This window comes from Sorex araneus, chromosome 5, assembly GCF_027595985.1.
Source record: "Sorex araneus isolate mSorAra2 chromosome 5, mSorAra2.pri, whole genome shotgun sequence".
NCBI classification, from domain to species: Eukaryota; Metazoa; Chordata; class Mammalia; order Eulipotyphla; family Soricidae; genus Sorex; species Sorex araneus.
Genome location: NC_073306.1, coordinates 45,146,686 through 45,156,121, shown reverse-complemented (window position 1 = coordinate 45,156,121; position 9,436 = coordinate 45,146,686).

Below are 9,436 nucleotides of genomic sequence, written 5' to 3'. Positions count from 1 at the left end.
CTCACTGGTACCATGGAAGGAGGCAAGAGGAGGATAAAGTGGACAGTCGAAGACTATCATCTTTCTAGCGGGTGCAATTGCCAACACTTAAGGCCTGTGCACTCCACTCTCTATAAATTATACCTCCACCAAAAGTGTTGTACGTTTTCCAAGAAGTGATTTCTTGCCATATTTCTGAGACGTGATTTCTGGCCACAACTCACCCACAACCTTCAGCAAGAATGATGAGAGCCGGGGCCGGAGCGATAGTAGGGCATTTGCCTTGCACACAGCTGACCTGGGTTTGATCCTTGGCATCTCATATGTCCCCCCAAGCACTGCTAGGAGTAATTCCTGAGTGCAGAGCAAGGAGTAACCCCTGAGCATCGCCGGGTGTGACCCCAAAAAATAAACAAAAAAAAAGAATGATGACAGCCCCTGACTTCCCCATTCATGACACAGCCATCACTCTGACAACTCTCCCAGCAGATTTGAATATATTGGCCCATTTGTCAGATGAGAAAACTGAGGCCAGAGACATTCCTAACCAGTTCAGGGGCAGAGACAGAGACACTGGGGTCAGAAACTCAGACCTCCTTCCTCTTTGCCCCTGTTGCAAAGAGCACGGGGAATGAAAGCGTTTCCCCCTGACTTTTCCCATTGCAGTTTTATTCATCATTCAGAGCCCTCCCTCAACTCCAAAAGCCTGATTTCTTCTCTCTCAACCCTGTGTGGATTCGATCCCCATCTCCAGAGACACTATGGGACGTGGTCATGGTGGTTTTGTCACCTTCCAAAACGGTGTTGTCAGGGTGTTGCCTGCCCCCCGTGGAGGCCGGCGGCCCTGGAACTCCCCGGCCACCCAGCGTGGCGCCCCATCAAGTGTTCCGGGTGACCAAATGAAGAAGTGAATTTGAGGAAGGGGCCCATGAGGAACCAGTTCCACTCTGCATGAAGCAAACAAGGTCAGGCGGGGGCTCAGTGGCGAGAGAGGCCCAGCTCTGCCCCGGGGTCCCGCAGAAGGTGGCCTAGGGGAATGTAGAGCAGACCCCACTGAGTCCCAGCGGGCAGGAACTGGGGGCACACACAGCCCCCTTGGCCGAGGCGGCAGCTGGGCCCATGAAACAGGCCTTTCAGCACCTCTGAATGGCAGTTCTATGGGCTGGTCCGCAGAACACAGCTGCCTTTGCTGGGTCACTTCTCCCCTCATTAGCGGAGCCACAGAAATGCACGGAGGGACTTTTTCAGGAACAGAGACAGGCTCCCTGAAGGGGCGGGCGGCTCGAACGTTCCACTGGGGAGCAAGGGCTTGTGGGGAGGAGACCGGGAAGTCCAGCCTATATGTTGAGAATAGAAAACAAATATTTGTGTTTCTAACACGGGAACCCTCGCGGCCCTGAAATCACACTCAGGAACAGTGTGTGCGGGATGGGCCAGAGGGGGGTGGGAACACGCGGACAGGCCGTTGAGGCTACCCCTGGGTCAGCCGGCCTCGTGAAGGACCCCTGCTGTTCCTTGCCTTGTTTTCACACACCTCGGGTTTCCAGAAAGTTAAAGTCTTCAGTGTTTCATCCAAGAGAGAGCATTTGTGATCAAGCGAGAGGCCTGGGGCAGTGAATAGACTCCCCGCCCGCCCCCTGGCAGGCCATGGGTGTTCGTTTCCTGAAGAGCAGACCGATGCTGGGTCCCAGGACTGGCTTCAAGGCCAACGGCAACAAAGCCCCTTAGCCCTTTGCCACAGTTTCGTGGGACACGCATTCACCTTTACTCTGTGCAGTTCATCTTTCTTCTTTATGAACTTTTGAGTACATTTCTGGGCCGAAGAGATAGTCCGGTGGGGAGGGCGTTTGCCTTGCATGAGGCTGACCCAGGTTTGATCCCTGGCATCTCAAACAGTCTCTAAGAGCACTACCAGGAGTAATTCCTAAGTACAGGAATTGCCAGGAGTAACCTCTGAGCATCACCAGGTATGACCCAAAAAGAAAAAAAAAAAATTCTTGTCCTCCTCCAAGAAATAATAACTACGAAATCACTGGTTTGGTGAACCCTTTATTTATTCCAATATGCACTCCAAATTAATGCAACTTTCAATTTTAAATGAGTTAAATTAAACTTTTCATTCATCCATCACAAAAAATTATTTTGCATTCTTCCAGGGGCATTCAAGCAGCCAGACTTGGAGGAATTCTATGAAATGAAAGAACTTAGGAAATACAGGAGATTTCTGGTAGCTGCCAAGTCACGAGCAATCCAGGCAGGCCGAAGACTCAATTGCAGTCACCAGGTTCTATCCCAAGGCAGGGACCCTCCCACAGAAACAGGGACCCAGAGAAGTGTCTCTGCACCCTGTATAGCAGGAGGCAAAAGGAGAGATGTCAGGGCAGGGGCACCTCATCAACGCCCATGATTTAGAAACTCATTGCCCTTTCTTCTAGGAAGAGAGCATAAAACGACCTGCCATAGCCGTGCTGCCAAACCCCGGGGCCAGGCTGCTTCATTCGGGGCACCCCGGAGGGGGATGGGTGAGGCCCCACCCCACCCCAAAGGACCCAGCCCCGGCAGCCGAAAACCTCCAGGACTAAACCTCCACCATGTTCACAGCTGCTTTTCACACATGTGGGTCGAGCCTCTCTCAGGAGTAAACTCATACTCTCCCTGGACATCTCATACCTCACACCACTCATGCTCCAAGAGCAGCTCATCACACTTGATGGGGTTTAAAGTAGAAGGCAACCAATCTTAAAGGGAAATATATTTTTACAGATATATATACATATATATATAAACACACGAACTGGAGCAATAGCACAGCGGATAGGGTGTTTGCCTTGCACACGGCCAACCCAGGTTTGATTCCTCTGCCCCTCTCGGAGAGCCCGGCAAGCTACCAAGAGTATCCCGCCCGCACAGCAAAGCCTGGCAAGCTACCCGTGGCGTATTGGATATGCCAAAAACAGTAACAACAAATCTCACAATGGAGATGTTACTGGTGCCCACTCAAGCAAATCGATGAACAACGGAACAACAGTGCTACAGTGCTATGTAAGCACACAAGACTCAGCCCTTAACAACATATTAGTAATCTTTTCTAGAAGGGCTTGATGGCCCCTGGTTGAAATACAACAATCTTCACACACGCTCCTCTAAGGAAAGTTTTTTGGAGCATTTTCAGCGGTTTATTCATAACAAACAATACAAAATAAATTATTTCGGTTCTGCTTTGGGGCAGAGGTTGCAGTTTGGGATGGAAACATCCAAAATATAGTGGTGGACTCAACACCTTTATTGCAAACCACAACAACTAATCAGAGAGAGAGAACAAAAGGGAATTCCCTGCCATAGTGGCAGGGTAGGGTGGGGGGAGACGGGACTGGGGAGGGGGGGAGGGATGTTGGGTTTACTGGTGGTGGAGAATGGGCACTGGTGAAGGGATGGGTTATCGAACTTTGTATGGGGGAAAAGATGTATGGATCTGTAACTGTACCCTCACGATGACTCTCTAATTAAAAATAAACTAATAAAAAAAATAGTGGTGGAAGGTGTAATGGTGGTGGGATTGGTGTTCAAATATTAAATGTAATCAAATATTGTGAACTACTTTATAAAAATAATACAATTTTTAAAATATGAAGAGATAAGACATAAAAAGACTTGACACTAATATACATATATATACACATATACTTGTTAAACATATAAAAAACTATTAATAGGGTTGAAGAAAATGACAACACAATCATTGAGGAAGACTCGAATACCCCACTCTGGGCTAACGGACATTTACTGGTTCTCCACTTGCCAAAAACTGAGTAGACATTCTTCTCCAGTGCACAAGGACTACTGTCCAGCACAGACCACACGCCAGGTCACAACACAAAAAGTATTAATAAAGTTATAAACATTAAAATTATAAACATTTAAAATCATCTAAAAGGGTCCTTACAGATCCCAATGTTATAAAGGTAGAAATTCATCAAAATACAAGGCTGGGAAAAACTCAAACTTTTGGAAACTAAGCACCATGCTATTGAATTAATGAGGAAGTGAAGGAAAATTAAAATTATTTCTGGAAACAAATGACTACAGGAGTCATTAGGACATATGGGACACCACAAAGGCAGTACTAACAGGGAAGTTCTAACAAACAGGCTTCCATCAGGAAAATAGGAAAAACTCAAAAATAATCTAAACTCTCATCTTAAGGAACTAGAAAGGGAATAATCGTAAAACCCAAAGTAAGTAGAAGAAAGAAAATAATAAAAATAAATGGGAATAAAATATAAATCAATAAGACTATTAAAAAGATCAATGAAACCAAAAGCTGGTTGCTTGAAAGAATAAACAAGAGATAGTACAATAGCAAAGGCACTTGATTGTCTTGCATGCAGTTGACTCAGCTTTGATCCTGGCACCCCTAATGGTTCCATGAACCCCAGCAGGAGTGATCTCTGAGTACAGTGCCAGGAGTGACACCTGAGCACTGCCAGGTGTGACATTACCCCCCCCCAAAAAAAAGCAAGATTGACAAGCCATTAGCTAGATTGTCAAAAGAAAAGAAAGAGAAAACTCTACGAAATACTAATAAATAGAATCAGAAATATGAGGGGAGAAGTTACATTAGCTATCACAGAAATAGGATTATGAAACTACTATGAACAACTTTATGATACTAAATTGGAGAATTTAAACAAATAAATAAATGTGTAGAATCCTACAACCTCCCGAGACTGAATCAGAGAAAACAGAAAATTAGAATAGGACAATTACAAGCAAGAAAATTGAAACAGTAATCAAAAGACTCCCCTCTGGGAGAAAGAAAGGTCAGTCCAGGTGGGTTTACTATTGAATCTACCAAACTTTCAAAGATAACCTATTACTGTACTTCCCAAACTCATCCAAAAAGTTGAAGAAATGGGAATTCTTCCAAATGGTTTCTACAAAGCCCTCATTGCCTTGATACCAAAAACAGACAGAGATACCACAAAACAAGGAAACCAAGGACAAATATCCCTGATGAGCAGGACACAAAATCCTCAACCAAATTTTAGAGAACTGAAATCAACAACACAACAAAAGTTCTAGAGGCTGGGAGATTGTACAGAGGGATAGATGCTTGCCTAGTGGGCAGCTAACTCAAATTCAATCCCTGGAACCCCATACAGTCCCCTGAGCCCACCAGGAACTATCCCTGAGCACAGAGCCAGGAGCAAGTCCTGCATGAGCATAGCTGGATAAGGCCCCCAAACAAACAAACAAATTGTAAAATAAAATCAACAGTAAAGTAAAAATTATCTTATATAATGACCAAACTGGAGTTTATTCCATGAATTCGAAGATGGTTCAACATACATAAACTAGTTAATATAATATACTACATTAACAAAGGAAAGGTAAAAATTTTTTGTGATCATATAAATGTATTGAGAAAAAGCTCATGAAAATATTTAACATCTAGGGCCAGAGCAAGAGTACAGTGGGTAAGGCATTTGCCTTGCCCATGGCCAACCCAGGTTCAATCCCTAGCATCCAGAACAGTTCCCTGAACATCACCAGAAGTAATTTCTGAGTGCAGAGCCAGGAGTAACCCCTGAGCATTGCTGGTGTGAGCCAAAAAGCAAAAGAAAGAAAGAAAGAAAGAAAGAAAGAAAGAAAGAAAGAAAGAAAGAAAGAAAGAAAGAAAGAAAGAAAGAAAGAAAGAAAGAAAGAAAGAAAGAAAGAAAGAAAGAAAGAAAAGAAGAAGAAGAAGAAGAAGAAGAAGAAGAAGAAGAAGAAGAAGAAGGAGGGAAGGAAGGAAGGAAGGAAGGAAGGAAGGAAGGAAGGAAGGAAGGAAGGAAGGAAGGAAGGAAGGAAGGAAGGAAGGAAGGAAGGAAGGAAGGAAGGGAGGAAAGGAGGAAGGAAGGGAGGAAAGGAGGAAGGAAGGGAGGGAGGAAGGGAGGGAGAGGGAGGGGGAGGGAGGGAGGGAGGAAGGAAGAAAGAAAGAAAGAAAGAAAGGAAGGAAGGGAAGGAAGGAAGGAAGGAAGGAAGGAAGGAAGGAAGGAAGGAAGGAAGGAAGAAAGAAAGAAAGAAAGAAAGAAAGAAAGAAAGAAAGAAAGAAAGAAAGAAAGAAAGAAAGAAAGAAAGAAAGAAGAGAGAGAAAGAGAGAAAGAAAGAAAGAAAGAAAGAAAGAAAGAAAGAAAGAAAGAAAAGAAAGAAGAAGAAGAAGAAGAAGAAGAAGAAGAAGAAGGGAGGGAAGGAAGGAAGGAAGGAAGGAAGGAAGGAAGGAAGGAAGGAAGGAAGGAAGGAAGGAAGGAAGGAAGGAAGGAAGGGAGGAAAGGAGGAAGGAAGGGAGGAAAGGAGGAAGGAAGGGAGGGAGGAAGGGAGGGAGAGGGAGGGGGAGGGAGGGAGGGAGGAAGGAAGAAAGAAAGAAAGAAAGAAAGGAAGGAAGGAAGGAAGGAAGGAAGGAAGGAAGGAAGGAAGGAAGGAAGGAAGGAAGGAAGGAAGAAAGAAAGAAAGAAAGAAAGAAAGAAAGAAAGAAAGAAAGAAAGAAAGAAAGAAAGAAAGAAAGAAAGAAAGAGAGAGAGAAAGAGAGAAAGAAAGAGAGAAAGAAAGAGAGAAAGAAAGAGAGAGAAAGAGAGGGAGAGAGGGAGAGAGGGAGGGAGGGAGGGTAGAAGGAAGGAAATATTGAACATCTGAGACTAGAGATATGCTACTAGATATTCCTAGAGAGATATTAGAAGTCGGCAGGACATTTGCCTTGCATATGTCCAACCTAGTTTAATCCTGGAAGCCCCACAAGGAGTGATGCCTGAGCACAGAGCAAGGAGTAAACCCTGAACACTGCCAGGTGTGGCCCAGAAACCAGAAAAAGAAATAAGAAAATATTCAACATCAATTTATTTTCTTACCATCTCAACAAAATGGGGAAGAAGGAACATAAGCAAACATAGTTAAGGTCATACACAACAGTGAAACGCTGACGGCCTTTCCTTAAAGATCAGGCCTAGGAAAAGATGTACATTCTCACCACCATTATTCAACTCAGTTGCAAGTTCTAGTCTTGGCTATTAGGCCATAAAAGATTTCAAATTATAAAAAGAAGTTAAACTATGAGACTTGCAGATAAAATAGTACTATGCAGGGAACCCTGCATACACAAAGACTTCACACAGAGAAAAGTATTAGGAATTGCAAACCAACAGACTAAAGTGACAGGGTACAAAATCAATATACAAAAATCAGCCACATTTCCACACAAACAATGAATTAGGAAAGAAATTTTTAAAATTATCTCTATTTCCAGTGAAATCAAAAGGAATCAACCTAGGAATCAATTTAACAAAGGAGGTGAAAATTTATACATTGAAAACTATGCTACTGTTAAAAGAAACCACAAAGAAAGAGACAATGATAAGAATTATCATTGTTTGAATGACCATCCTACCCAAAACATTGAGATTTAATACACTCCCCACTTAAATTCCAATGACATTCTTCAAAGGCATAGAACAAATATTACTTTGTATAAAACTTCATATGTAGGTCAATTTGTACGGAACTACAAAACCCTTCAGTAGCCATAGCAATCCTGAGAAAAAGATGGGAGGCCTTACATTCCCTGAATTTAACTATAACACAAAATTATAGTAAGAAGAGGCCAAGGAAATAACCCAGGGTTTAGGTCTGCGTAAAACCCTGGTTAGATCCTCAGCACCATAATTCCTTCTCCACCCCCAGCATTGCTGGGCATGTTCCTGGAGGCCCCTAATCACCATCGGTGATCCTGGTGGTCCTAGCACCATTGGGCCAGAGCAGCACCATGTCCTCAGTCCCTTGCATTGAACCATCTGGCTTAAATGACCAAGTATCACTGGAGAAGATCACTTCCCCGCCCCCAGCACTGCTTAGGAGCCCTCCTTAAAACTTACAGTAATAAAAACAACATGATAGTATAATCAAAGAAGACACTGAGGCCAATGGAACAGAATTGAGAGCCCAGGAGTAAACCCTCGTATATAGGAATAGTTAATTTACATCAAAAGAGCCAAGAGCATAAAATGAGGAAAGGAAAGTCTCTTCAACAAATAGTGCCGGAGAAAACTGGATAGCAATATGCAAAAGAATCAAATTGCATTGATTTCTGTTAGCATACACAAGTTACCTCAAAATGATTTAAAGACTTAGATATTCCACTTAAATCCATTGAAGAAAACATTTCATGACAGCTTCAGTGATTCAACTGTTGGAGAAACAAAAGCAAAATAAACAGTATGACATCCAACTAAACAGCTTCAGCACTTCAAAAAAAAAAAAGAAAATCACCAAAGAGCAAACTCGACTGAATGGGCAAAAATATTCACACGTCATCTAGCTGCTAAATGACTAATACCCAAGACAGAGAAACTCATAAAACTCAATAGCAACAAAAACTCCATCCAAATGTGAGAGAAGCTGAGCAGACACCTCTCCAAGTAAGATATACAGATGGCCTACAGACATGTGGAAAAATGCTCCTCACCACCCATATCAGAAAAAAGTAAATCAAAACGATGATGGGAGAAGGCCTGGTACCGTTGAGAATGGCCCGTATCCAAACGGAGGGAATCAACGAGTGCTGGTGGCGGCGGGAGGTAGCGGCAAAGGAACCTCGCCCCGCGGTTGGTAGGAACACGAGCTCTGTTTACATGCTTCTGTAACTCCATTTCGTGCCTTAAGTTCAGGACCTTCATGTGAATGTCACAAAATCGCTGAGAGTGACATGTCTTAGTGCTGCTTCTGGGCCTGGTCATTTTGCAGTGCCTTCTGCGGGAGTCCAGCCAGGCTAAGTGGCAGAGACAGACAAACCACCAGCTCGACAAGGCTTAGCAGGGTGGTTTTCTCATGTGATTGACAGGGTCAGGTGGTGGACAGGCGCTGCCCCGCCCAGATGCTCCCCATTCGGCCTGCTCCTGCCTCACCGTCTCCAAATCCGTCTCCAGCCACGTGCATGGGAGACAGCTGAGCTCTCCTCCTAGCTCTGTGGGAGCGCCCCACCCCCGCTCTACTAGACGTCAGGAAGGTGGGTGGGCATGTGGTGAGCAGAGACCCTCTCTCCCTAGCCCCAGAGGGGAAAAAAAAAACCCATTCCAGTCAGGGCCCCGTATTACCTCTACATGAAAATTCAAACTTAGGGGCCAGGAAACAGTGCGAAGGGCTGGTGCAAGTGCCCTGCTGGAAGGAGCCCCGGGTTCCATCCTGGGTTCCATCTTGGGCATTCCGTGGCCCACCGGGCACCGCTGGAACAGCCCCTGAGCACCGCCAGGCTATAGCTCATAAAATTTAAAAAGAAAGACATTTCAGCTTGAGCTCTTTGAAGCTGTTTGCTACTTTTTCCGTGTGCCCGCCCACCTCTTCCTCGCCCCACCTCCTGTCTTCTCAGAGCACATTTTGTCTTGCTCTGTGGCGGGGCTGCCCACTCGCTGCTCTCAGTGACTCACCTCTC